General features: G+C 42.2%; 1 pseudogene; it reads right to left on the minus strand.

Annotated features, from left to right (window-relative positions):
* Positions 1 to 6,590: 6,590 nt before the first annotated feature.
* On the minus strand, positions 6,591 to 12,389 carry LOC130866435 (lysozyme C-2-like; annotated as a pseudogene).

Raw genomic sequence — 12,389 nt, forward strand, 5'->3', positions numbered from 1 at the left:
GGTGTGTGTGGCGCGTGGTGGTGGTGGGGGGCGGGACGGCGACGCGTGCGCAAGCGCAACGACCTCAGACGTACACTGCGCACGCGCCCGACTGCTGCTGCTGTCTCTGGAGAGAGCCGGTCGAGGACTTGTAGAGATGTAAAGTCAATCAAAAAAATCACCACATACGGGCTGGAAAGATGGCTCAGAGGTTAAGAGCACTGGCTGCTCTTCCAAAGGTCCTGAGTTCAATTCCCAGCAACCACATGGTGGCTCACAACCATCTGTAATGGGGTCTGGTGCCCTCTTCTGGCTTTCAGGCATACATGGCATGCATGCAGACAGAATATTGTATTCATAATAAATAAATATTAAAAAAAATCACCACATACTTTCCCAAATCTATTACTATGAGAGACAAGTCAATGTAAACATTTAGAAAGAAGAGCTCAGAAGAAACAGCTCAGGAAACACAGTGTAACACGGCCTGTAATGTGTATTTTATAGACAGAAGAAAATATCACATGCTTGGAACAACTTCGACGCTACAATAAATCACTAGAGGGAAAAATATAAATTTTATTATAAAATAAAAATGTGAGTGTCCTAAGAACATTTACTAGGAGAGCTAAGAGATGTTCTACAACCCAAGTCTACATGAGGCCCAGGGCAAGGCAAGAAGCCTCCTGGAGGGCGTATAGTTGTTTGGGAAAGAGAGCACACATTGCTCTGTCTCATGGGAGGAGCCTACTGCTTCTGGATGATGACCTCAGCTTAGCAATAACCACTGAATGTCTGTCTCAAGCAGAGACTGCACCTACTCTGAGGGTTCCCCTGTTTTATGTTTATTTATTTTTTTGACAAGCTTCTTGAGACACTTGGAAATTCCCACACAGGGAATGTGGTGTGGTTTTCCCTCTGTCTTTAATTCAGAAAGACCATTACTGCCTCCACGCTCAAGAAGAATTGAAGCCCAGAGACAGGTTTGATGAGTTAGAACAATACTGCTGTGAAATTGCCATTTATGATGAACACGTTCACTCCTACACATTTAGGCGATTTAGATTTGCTTGTTCTGATTTAAATGGGGACGTGAGATGGTCCCTGGGAGTCCCACACATGATACTACACCTATTTTTCCTTTATGAAAATGTTTCTGGATTCCGTAGTACAAACCCACGGGATGGTGAGGACATCTCCGACGCTTTGATGTTTGCAGGGTCCTCTGATTCAGTTTTGTGTCACTGTCATTTATAGGACCACTTTTTGAGTTTGTTTCTGAAACACTGCTTTCTGTTAATAGTAAAATTAACGCGACATGAGAAACTGCATGAAAATGGCCTTCTACTTTCTAACTGCAGCATCCCGGGGACACAGACCACTTTATTAGGCTGCTGCCTGCATCCTGAATCAGGTGACTTCTTGTGGGAGCAAGTAGGAGGCCTTAGCCCTCACTGAGAAGTGGCATTTTGGTAGTCCCTGTAAATACCTGGGTTGCTAGGAAACAGCGCAGAATTTGGGTGGGTCAAATCCAAAACCAGTATATTTTCATATGAAAATTAATGATCACTTTCTGGCCTTTTAGTAACCAATGTCTCTGCAGTTGGAATGCCTGCTCAGTGAAAATTAGACATAAAGAGGCAGAGCGTTCCCTTTCCAAGTCTTCAGACCCCATCCTGTCTCTGAATATCACCGACCTTTAATTTGAGCTGACTCAGATTAAATAGTCTGACTCCAGTAGCCTCTGCATTAGGAAACAACACGGACGAAATGATCTTTCAACATATGCCAGAGGCCTGAGTAAACCGTGTGTTTTTCTTTTTTTAAAAAAATTTTTATATTTTTTCTTTTTAATTTTTTTAAATAATATGTGTAGCCCAGGCTGGCCTCGAATTCGTGATCCTCCTGCCTCTGCCTCCTTCAGCAAATTCCACTGGCGTGCGCCACCACAACCGGCAACAGTGTTGTTTCTATCACACTGCTAACACTGTGCCAGTTTCTAGCAAAACACAAACAAAACTCAGTATCAGGTTGGCGTGTTACAGACCTGTGATTGATGCCACAGCCTAAGCAGCAACAGCCTAGTTGTGCTCTGCTGTGCATTTGCCCAGGCACATGAGAGAATTTTCTGCTCCTGGTGCTGCCTGCACCCATCCTCCCTGGGGCTGCCCTTCTGCTGCTTCCTTCTTCCCTTTGTTCTGTCCAACTGGTCCATGTATGGGATCTGCACTGATGCTCTGAAGTTCATCAAGGGCCGCAGAAAGAACTGTTCTCTGCTGTTTACTCTCCTCCTCTCTGTCCTCTTTCTTACTCTAGGCCAGCAGGTTCTTGTGTCTGTCCTTCTCTTCATGGCACCATAGCCGTGGGCTGCAGAGATAACTGTTAGATAAGGATGCTGGTTGGTAAGACAGGTGCTGAGATACTTTTCAGGAAAACATGTACTTTTAATAATGGCGGTCCCCACAGCAGGTAATCCATCTCAGGATGGATTAGAAGGACAAATACAGGGAACACATAGAAGTCCTCACATTTACAACTTTCCAGAGGAGATAGGTGTTCTAAGATACATGGCTTTACTCTCAGAAACGAGGCCATAACTCAAGGGTGTGGGTGAGCATCAGGACTGTGCCTGCTTGCAGAGGCAGAGCTAAAGATGGAATATTTACTTTACATTGTTTGTATAGTTGAAGAGAATGGATAGAGATCTAAGCTGCAGGGAAGGCTTACACTGGCCACATTAAGAACAGTTAGTACAAGAGGTTTATTGGGGGAGGAAAAGAGTCAAAGAGTGAAGGGCCATGACGGAAAGGAACATTAGAGATGCAGACAGACAGACGGATGACAGAGAGGACAGGGAGGAGACAGAAGGAAAAAGACAGTCGAGAGATGAGCAAGAGGTATGAGAGCCAACAGTGTCTGGTGGGCACTTTTAAGGGGTGCACTTGTCACATAGCTGACAGAGGAAAGGCACCTGGAGACAAGTGATGATGTAACTGCTCTGATGGGAGAGGCATGCTGCTGCCCAGGTAGAAACTAACAGTCCCGTGGAGTCAAGTGTTTGATTGTGTCTCCTAAAGGCAGTGGTACCGTTAGGAGTCGTGTCCTTGTTGGAGGAGGTCTATCCTTTTTGGAGGAGGTATGGCTCTTTTGGAGGTGTATGTCACTATGGGGATAGACTTAGAGGTCTCCTATGATCAAACAACAACCAGTACAGGACAGTTTACTTCCTCTTGCAAGTGGATTAAGACGTAAAACTCTCAGCTCCTTCTCCAGCCCCATGTCTGCCTGCATGCCGCCATGCCCAGCCATGATGATAATAAAATAAACCTCTGAAACTGTAAGCCAGCCTCAGTTAAGTGTTTTTCTGTATAGGAGGGTCCATGGTCATGGTGTCTCTTCACAGCAACAGAACACTGACTGAGACAGGATGTGAGAATGCAGCAGATGATCGTGTCCAGATCTTTCACACTCACATCCTGTACTAGTGGGAACAGAAGATGAACTTGTTGGAGAACTTTGTCTGGTGTTTGGATGACAGGTCCCTGGGGTATTAGGTATCATGATAGATGTCATGTAGCAAAGAGGACAAACAGTTTGGAGCATTGAGTGTGCTGGGATTGGGATTGCAATTGCATGCGGAGACATCACTTTTAACAAGAGCCAAAGTCCTTCAACCAAATCAGAAAGAAAATAGCAGCAGCCCAGGGATGTTACCAATAGTTTTGGCAACTTGGAGGGGGAGGACATTATGTAGCATTGCTTCTTTTCTTTCAGTGTATGAGGCCCTAGGTTCTTTTTTTTTTTTTAATATTTATTTATTTATTATGTATACAATATTCTTTCTGCCTGAAGGCCAGAAGAGGGCACCAGACCTCATTACAGATGGTTGTGAGCCATCATGTGGTTGCTGGGAATTGAACTCAGGACCTTTGGAAGAGCAGCAATGCTCGTAACTGCTGAGCCATCTCTCCAGCCCTGACCTGGGTTCTTTAAACTTACTCAGCCTTTCACAGTTTTATGCACACATACAATGTACTTTGTTCTTATTCCTCCCCAATATCTTCTCCTATCTCCGTCCTCTTCCCTCTGAACTCCTTCCCATCATGCCCTCTTCTCACTTAAGGACTTTTATTTATGTGTGTCTGCAGCATAAGTGAGTGTTGCTTACATTTCCTTGGGTGAGTGCTAATCTCTTGAGCAAGGGAGATTACCAGTGACTAACCCTGAGGAATGGACCGCCTCTCTCCCACTCACCCTCAACAACCATTAACTGCTGATAGCTCCTTGGGGAGGGGTGGAGCCTCATACACTCCTCCCTCAGCCAGGTTGAAATGCTAATGGGACTAGCAGAAAGCCATTGCTGCTGAGAATTTATTGGTCCAACTGCCATATCCAGAAGATAGCATTTCTTAGCACCCCTTCCAATCGTCTTTATAGTACAAACACTTCAAATGATTTGGAAAAACAAAGTATTTCATAGAATATAGTATGGTCTGGAGTTAGACCCATACGGCTATTAAGTGAATGGATATTAAAGCCTTGGATAAGCTTAAAACAAGGACAAAGTAAAAAATAAGATTCTAAAGAGTTGCCATAAACAGTTTGTTAAAGAATGAAGTGATCTACTGCATGTAGCTGCAATAAGGGGACAAATTTTCCTTCTTAAAACTTAAACCACTCCCTCAGAAGAGTCTGCTCTGGCTATGACTTGAGAGGTGTCATTTGCAGTGAAGCTGAAAGACAGGAGTGAGGGACAAAGGGACGGCCACAGAATTTGCTCAGATCTAGCCAGCTTTATTCTGTTAGACCGAGGGGAAATTACTGAGAAAAAATTTCCTGAGAATGCATGTAAGATGTCTGCTCTTGCAGGAGACCCAGGTTCCTTCTGAACACAGCAGTTTACACTCTTCTGCTCCTTATTCACAGGGGATCTGGTGCCCTCTTGTGGCTCTTAAGGGCACTGATGCATGTGGTGCATAAATGTGGGGAAAGACATCCATACACGTAGAACAAAATGCAAAAAAACACCCCTGTACCTTTTATAAACTGTGATGTTTCTCATGCACTTTAAAATGCCTCAAAAATGCTAGAAAAGCACACAGGGAATGGCTGTCACTGTAGCAGTGTCTTCATGTCTGCATGACTGCAAGATGTCATAATCTGGGAATTGCTTTGTCAAGGATTTATTAGGGACAAGGGACATTGGTCTGTTTACTTTTGAATATTACACCAGCAATATTCAGTGGGTTGCATGCAGATGGGAGTGTAGGCACAGGATATGTGTAGATGAGGATGTAGCCAATGGCTATGTGTAGGTTAGGATGTAGGTTCTGGCTAAATGTAGGTGATTAGGTTTGCTGTATTAAGAATACCTAGTTGAGGGGCTGGAGAGATGGCTCAGAGGTTAAGAGCATTGCCTGCTCTTCCAAAGGTCCTGAGTTCAATTCCCAGCAACCACATGGTGGCTCACAACCATCTGTAATGGGGTCTGGTGCCCTCTTCTGGCCTGCAGGCATACACACAGACAGAATATTGTATACATAATAAATAAATAAATATTTAAAAAAAAAAAGAATACCTAGTTGATTTCTCCAAAAGATAAACAATTTTCACCAAGAGACAATATGTGATAGTAAGCACAAACAAGATTTGCATCAAAAATCATTTAATGGTATTTGAAGTTTTTCACAATGCGCTTAGATTTGCTGATACAAGCTCATCTGTCTGAGAGTTAGTTAATATGCATGAAGCTACTTGAAGAAAGTCAAGGGCTAGTGCAGTCACCCATCTCTCTGGAATACCTCCTGATCAGCATGTGAGGATTCTCCTAAGGATTAAAAAAGCCTGACTGTGAGTTAAGAATTTGTATTTTTAAGTGGTATAAATGGGACAGTTCTCTACTTTTTGAAAAGGTCACACATCTCTTGACAAGTTTCTAAGCTGAGGCAGTCTCAGCTCTATGCACTCTGAGTTCTGTCCCCTTAAACAAACGTGCCCCACACAGCAGTGTTCTAACTGACTCGGTGCTGGAGCCACACACGAGGCCTTGCAGCTCATGCAGCTGCCATTTTACCCAATATCAAATTATCTCCTTAAGAATTTGTTGCCTGTGTATACAACAATGGAGATTAATTATGATGGAACATAATATAAATGATATCATAGGTGAAGAATTTACAGATGTGTATGATGATAAAGTGTTTTTTTTTTCTTTTTTTTTTTCTTTCTTTTTTTTTTTTTTTTTTTTTTTGTTTTTCGAGACAGGGTTTCTCTGTAGCTTTGGAGCCTGTCCTGGAACTAGCTCTTGTAGACCAGGCTGACCTCGAACTCACAGAGATCCGCCTGCCTCTGCCTCCCGAATACTGGGGATGATAAAATGTTTGACCACTGTCACCGGCATCTGCTGCGTCAGTTAACCAAAAAATGGAGGTTTTCCTTAAAACAATGAGCACATAAGGTAGCAGTAAGCCACTTAGGAAACAGGCTCCATTTTGCTCCTGTCCTGGTTTACCCTGATTGTTTGAAGGGAAAACCAAGAAAGTGTGACCTTTCCCATAACTACTGCTAGAGCAGAAAGAGAGAGGATGAGCTGAAGTGAAAATGCACAGCGGCTAGACTCCACAGTCCTTGATGTACTTGGAGAGATCTTGGTTTAGACAGTGGGTTCTCCATGCCACCCTGTGGAGGAAATGAGACGGGGGAGAAATGGTTAAACTCCTCTCCTCTGTCACACACGTTCTCTAACCTTGGGGAGAAGCAGTGTACCGGTGACACTAATGGTGATTGTTTCTGGGCCAGCATCTAGTGTGGAACACGGCTACAGCTGCAGGCAGAAATGGCTACTGACGATGGAGCTATGTCTGCAGGGCAGTTTATTCCTCCTGACCCTGAGCAGAGCACTGGATGCTCACTGTCAATGGGATGTCTCAGGAACAGAACAGTAGCTCATTCTACAGATAGTATGGAGGACTGAGAAGGAAGGATTCATGTATGGGATTCTCAGAATTCAGAGAAATCCCCTAAAACTAACGATGTAGAGAAAGATCCCAGCTGTGCCTGCAGTGCTCAGAATGACACTTGGGCCTCATTAAGGCTCATTGCATAGATCAACAGAGCCCACAGTTTCCCCTTCCAAAGTTCCCACATACCATGCTTTAACGCCTTGTGGGTCCCTCACAACCTTCTTTGCACACTTGATGGCTTGAGTGATGTCATCCTGGAGCAAAACTGAAAGACAGGGGTGGGGAATGACAAGGACGGTTAGAGAAGCCATTTAGTTCAGATGTAGGCAGCTTTCTCCTGTGATACTGAGCAGAGAATAACAAGAAATTTCTTCACAGCTGTCCATGATCTGTGATTATTGGAGAGAGTGTCTCTTGTTTCCATCCACTTGACATGGTATAAGTCATTTTATTTCTCATTTCTCAAGACCCTGGGAGATGGAAGAGACTTGAGAGTAGAGTGTTCTTAGGATTCCGGAACTGATAAAAACCAAAGAACACATTGAAGTAACGAGGAGTCCCTGGAGGCTGTGTGACTGTCAGCTACCATGGGGGAAGTTCCTCTTCCTTCTCACACTGGAAATTAGAACATGCTAATAACAGTCACCTGAGTCTACCATTGGAAAATTCATCCTAAGAAAACAGATACCGCACAGATGGCTCAATGGCTAAGAGCATTGGATGCTCTTCCAGACTACTTGATTCCCAGCACCCACATGGCGGCTCTTTAGTGTCTGTGATGCCAGTTCTATTAGATGGAAACCCTCTTCTGACTTCCACAGGCACCAGGCACACAAGCAATCCTATATGCAGGCAAAACACCCACACACATAAAGATAAATGAATACTTTATGAATGCAAACAATGTACAGGCTTTGGGTGAATAAAGTTCTTCCTAGTAATTTATACCAGCAAAATAAACAGAGCCAGGTGCTCTGACACTCCAGACCTGACGCTCAGGCTGAAGAGCACTGGGTGAGCCCCAGAATCTATAGTTCCATTCCCAGCAACCATATGGAGGCTCATAACCATCTATAATAAGATCCTCTGACCTCTTCTGGCATGCAGGTAGAACACTGTAACCATGATAAATAAATAATTTAAAAAATTTCTATACCTATTTGTAATGTTTTTAACATAGAGAATATTTGTACTGCAACTTTATTCACTCTTTAAAATGAGAATGAATTCAGGTCAATATTTGTTACTATGAATGTAGTTTTGAGAAATAACCATCTCTCAAAATTGTGCAAGTATAATTTGTGTATAAACAGAAAATCTTTACATGTTTCTATGTGAGTACATATGTACGTTATATATCTCTACATGAACCTACAGAATAGATGTATAATCTAGAAGAGTATTTTCCAGAGGTTCCCAGGTATATGAACTCTCTAAATAGTCATAATAGTGATATTCCTGTATCCCTGTAGATTCTAATCCCTTTCAATGACTGTAGATGAGTCTACAAAACACTTTTGCAGATAGGCTAAGGAGACGACAGAAATATTCCACCATCTATTTCTCTTGAAAATTTTAACAACCAAATTTAGCAGAGTAGGAATTAATAGTTCACTGTTTAGTGCTTGACTAAAATGTACCAAGTCTTGGGTTCACTTCCTACACTGGAAAAATAGAACGACATTGGCTGATTAAATTCATGCACAGAAATTGCATATTACTTCCACCATGGTATGAATTCAAGTTCTTCCATCCCAAGCCTCCATCCTGATATTAACCATGTGTGCCCCGTTTCTTGTTGATAACATGTTTCTTCTTAAAAACATAAATCTGTGTTATTTTGTTAGATGAGATAATGTCCATCTAGGAGTTAATTGTTTGAATATGCAAACAAAAGCATTTTAAAACAAAATTTGATATTAGCAATTCACTCTAAGATCTCTCAACATGAAGAGCACATCAATGCATACAAAAAGGAGCCAGTTGGACAAAATGCCAGGACTTCACAGTACCCTGTCATATGAGCTTTATTATAGTAATATCTTCATTCCTATATGCTAGAAATTTTTATAATAAAATCTATTAGGTTAGAAGGCCCCTACAACAATATTTATAACTAGCCATAAATAAACTGTTAGAATGGAAATCTTCAGAACAGAACACCAATAAGGCCACTTACAATTACTTACTGCATATATATCCCAGAAACATTCTTGTTATAAAATGACAATTTGTTGTAAATATTTGCTTTTATTCATTTTAATTATGTGTATGAGTAAGTACATGCGAGTATATTTTTAATGAAAACATCAAGCTTTAATGATACCAGCTGTTTATTTTTTGATTTTCTACTATTTTAACATGTGTGTCTCTGTGTCTGGTGGTATGTGCAGCTGTGAACTGGAACATGTGTCTATTATTATGTAGAATTCAGAGGACAGGTACAGGACCTGTTCCTTAGGAGCAGTCCCCATTGTTTCTTAGATAAGGTCTGCCATTGGAACTGTCTTACAGATTAGGCTACTATGCTGGCTGGTCAGGGAGCCACACGGATCTGCCTTTCTCAGACTCTGCAGGCCTGGACTTACAAAAGCATGCCACTCAGGATAAAAAAATGACATCTTTAAATTTGCGGACAAATGAATAGATCTAGAAAACATCATATTGAGTGAGGTAACCGAGACCCAGAAAGACAAATATCATATATACTTATTCATAAGTGACTTTTAGACATTAAGCAGAAAAGAACCCCCCAAAACAAACAAACAAACAAAACCATCCTAGAGTTCACAAGCCCAGAGAACCTAGACATTAAAGAGGACCCTAAGAGAGTCATACATATATCTAATGGGAAGTTAAAAAAAAGACAAGATCTCCTGAGCAAATTGGGAGCATGAGGATAATGGGAAAGGGGAGAAGGGGGGGGGGAGAGAAAGAGAGGGGAGCAGAGAAAATTAATAGCTCAATAAATTCAATAAAAAATAAAAATACAAACACAATGATTTTATTACCAAAAAAGTGAATTTCACCAAAATTTATGTGGATGCTAAGGGTCAAATTTTGGTTTAGGGGACTCCTGTCTGAGCTCTCTTCCCAGTTACTATTTGGTTTGTAATTTATGGATTTTGGAGGTGGAACCCAGGGCCCTCTGACTGGTAGCCAGGGCATTCTATCAGCACACTATGCTCTAAGCCTAATGTCTTCCTTGGCTAATTTCGATGTGAAGGACAATGACTTTCTAACAGTCAGGACAGTCTGCGCAGGTTCCTGATGTTTGCTTCAGTGCTGTCTCCTGCACAGAATCTCTGCTCTTGCACCTAGAGCAGGTGAGCTGTTTGCTCTCTGAACTAATCCTGCCCTGTCTTACCGCTGCAGGATATCCCACAGGCGTTCACTGCTTTCGGGGTTTTGCCATCATTGCACCAGTATCGGCTATTGATCTGAAATATCCCGTAGTTGGTGCTTTGGCCTCCAGAGTTGTAGTTTGTAGTTTTTGTGTTAAAATTGCTCTTATGCTGAGCCAAACACACCCCTAGAAAGAAAAGAATATTCATCAGTAAGCAGCGACACCAAATGATTTACACTGGATACCAAATTAGCTTCTTCTCTTGCTGTGTTTTACAAGTGATTTATTTGTAAGTATAAACATATGATTAAAATATAAAATATGTTACTACATGTTCAGATCAGGTCTGTCTGTATTCCTTAGGGTAGTCCCTGGTCTTAATGATCCTCCTGCCTCTGCCTTTCTAGTAGGTAGAACTGCTGTCCCTGTCAGCCAGTGAAAAATTTCATGTGCTCCAAACGGAATCTATTTGAAGACAAATCGATTTGCACTGAGAATAAACAGGATAAGGTCCGTTCAAAATATTCAATTATATAAAACAGACACAGTGGTACACAATTATATTCCCAGCAGTGGTTAGGTAGAGTCTGGTCAATCTGTGTGGGATTGAGACAGCCTGGTTTACATAGCGAGTTCCAGGCCAAACAGAGCTATAGAATGAAACCAGTCCCCCTGCTCCCGAAAATAAAATAGCCATTTCTTCCACTGTTTCTCCCTTTCCATCTAGCCTCAAAACGCCTCTGCCAAAAATAGATTATAAAGCATAATTAGGCGAATTTAATACATTAATATCAAATTACATATGCTAATAGAAGATTTCCTATGAGAAAACTAAGGATTTCCTAAGATAATGCTCTAATAACCAAAGTGAATTTGCATGTTAAATTAGAATTATTTTTTCTTCTCTGTGGCACTAAGTATCCTGGTTTTGCACAGAACATGCAGTCTCCTGTCTCAGCGTCCCATTGCTTGAATTCCACGAGTGGGTAGTCTCACAAATGGCTGATGAGAATATTGAAAGCAATTAGAATAGAAAAGACTATTCTGAAATCCAATCAAGTTATACCTCTATCAATCTACCCAACCATCTATCCAACCATCTACCCAACCATCTACCCAACCATCTACCCAACCATCTACCCAACCATCTACCCAACCATCTACCCAACCATCATCTACCCCAACCATCTACCCAACCATCTACCCAATCATTCATCCATCCATCCATCCATCCATCCATCCATCCATCCATCCATCCATCCAACCATCCATCCATCCATCCATCCATTCACCAAATCTTCCATTCATCCACACATGCATCTCTTGGATCACTTGTTCATGGACAATTAGTTATTGAGTAGTAACTGTCTTAATCTAATCTGAAAACCACACTAGTTATAATGTGATCATGGGAGTAAGCCACGAACAACTTTTCTTCATCCATGTCTTCCACTGTGTAGAAGGAAAGGCCATCTCAGAGTGAAGAAGCACACTAAATCATTGCATCCACAGTGTCAGACATCATTTAAGCAGCCTCCAGGGGAAATCGGAACCTTCTGTCCTGCAGAGGAAGTTCAAAAAACTTCAAAACATTTCTCTAAAACTCTCCGTACCATAGCGAAAGGAATGAAGACAAATGTCAGTCACTCCAGCTCTGAGAACTCCAGCTCTGAGTTCTCCCTTGTATTCTCAGCCCCCTGTGGACTTTCGAGTCTGAAGCTACCTGAAAACCCAGTGACACTCTTAAGAGCGCCTCAGGTTCTATTGCCTTAGCCTGGCACAGATGCCCCTCCCATGCTCTCCTCACCCCAGTATCTGTGATGAAAAAGACAAATGCTGGTGTTTTCAATCACCCAAGCCAAGCACACGGCAATCCTACAAGCTTATTGACTCTGGGTCCTGCTCCGCTCACTCATGGCTTTCTTATACCTGTTCTGTAGGGGTTGCTGATGGAAGAAGAGACTTACAGTCTGCCAGGCTGACTCCCTCGTAGCCATCCATTCCATGTTTTTTCAGAAGTTTGGCAAACTTGCAGCGTGTATAGACCTTGGCCTGAACAGTAACAAAAGCAAGAGCAACCCTAGGGCTAGGAGAGCCTTCAT

The sequence above is a fragment of the Chionomys nivalis genome, chromosome 25 (genome assembly GCF_950005125.1).
Source record: "Chionomys nivalis chromosome 25, mChiNiv1.1, whole genome shotgun sequence".
NCBI lineage: Eukaryota > Metazoa > Chordata > Mammalia > Rodentia > Cricetidae > Chionomys > Chionomys nivalis.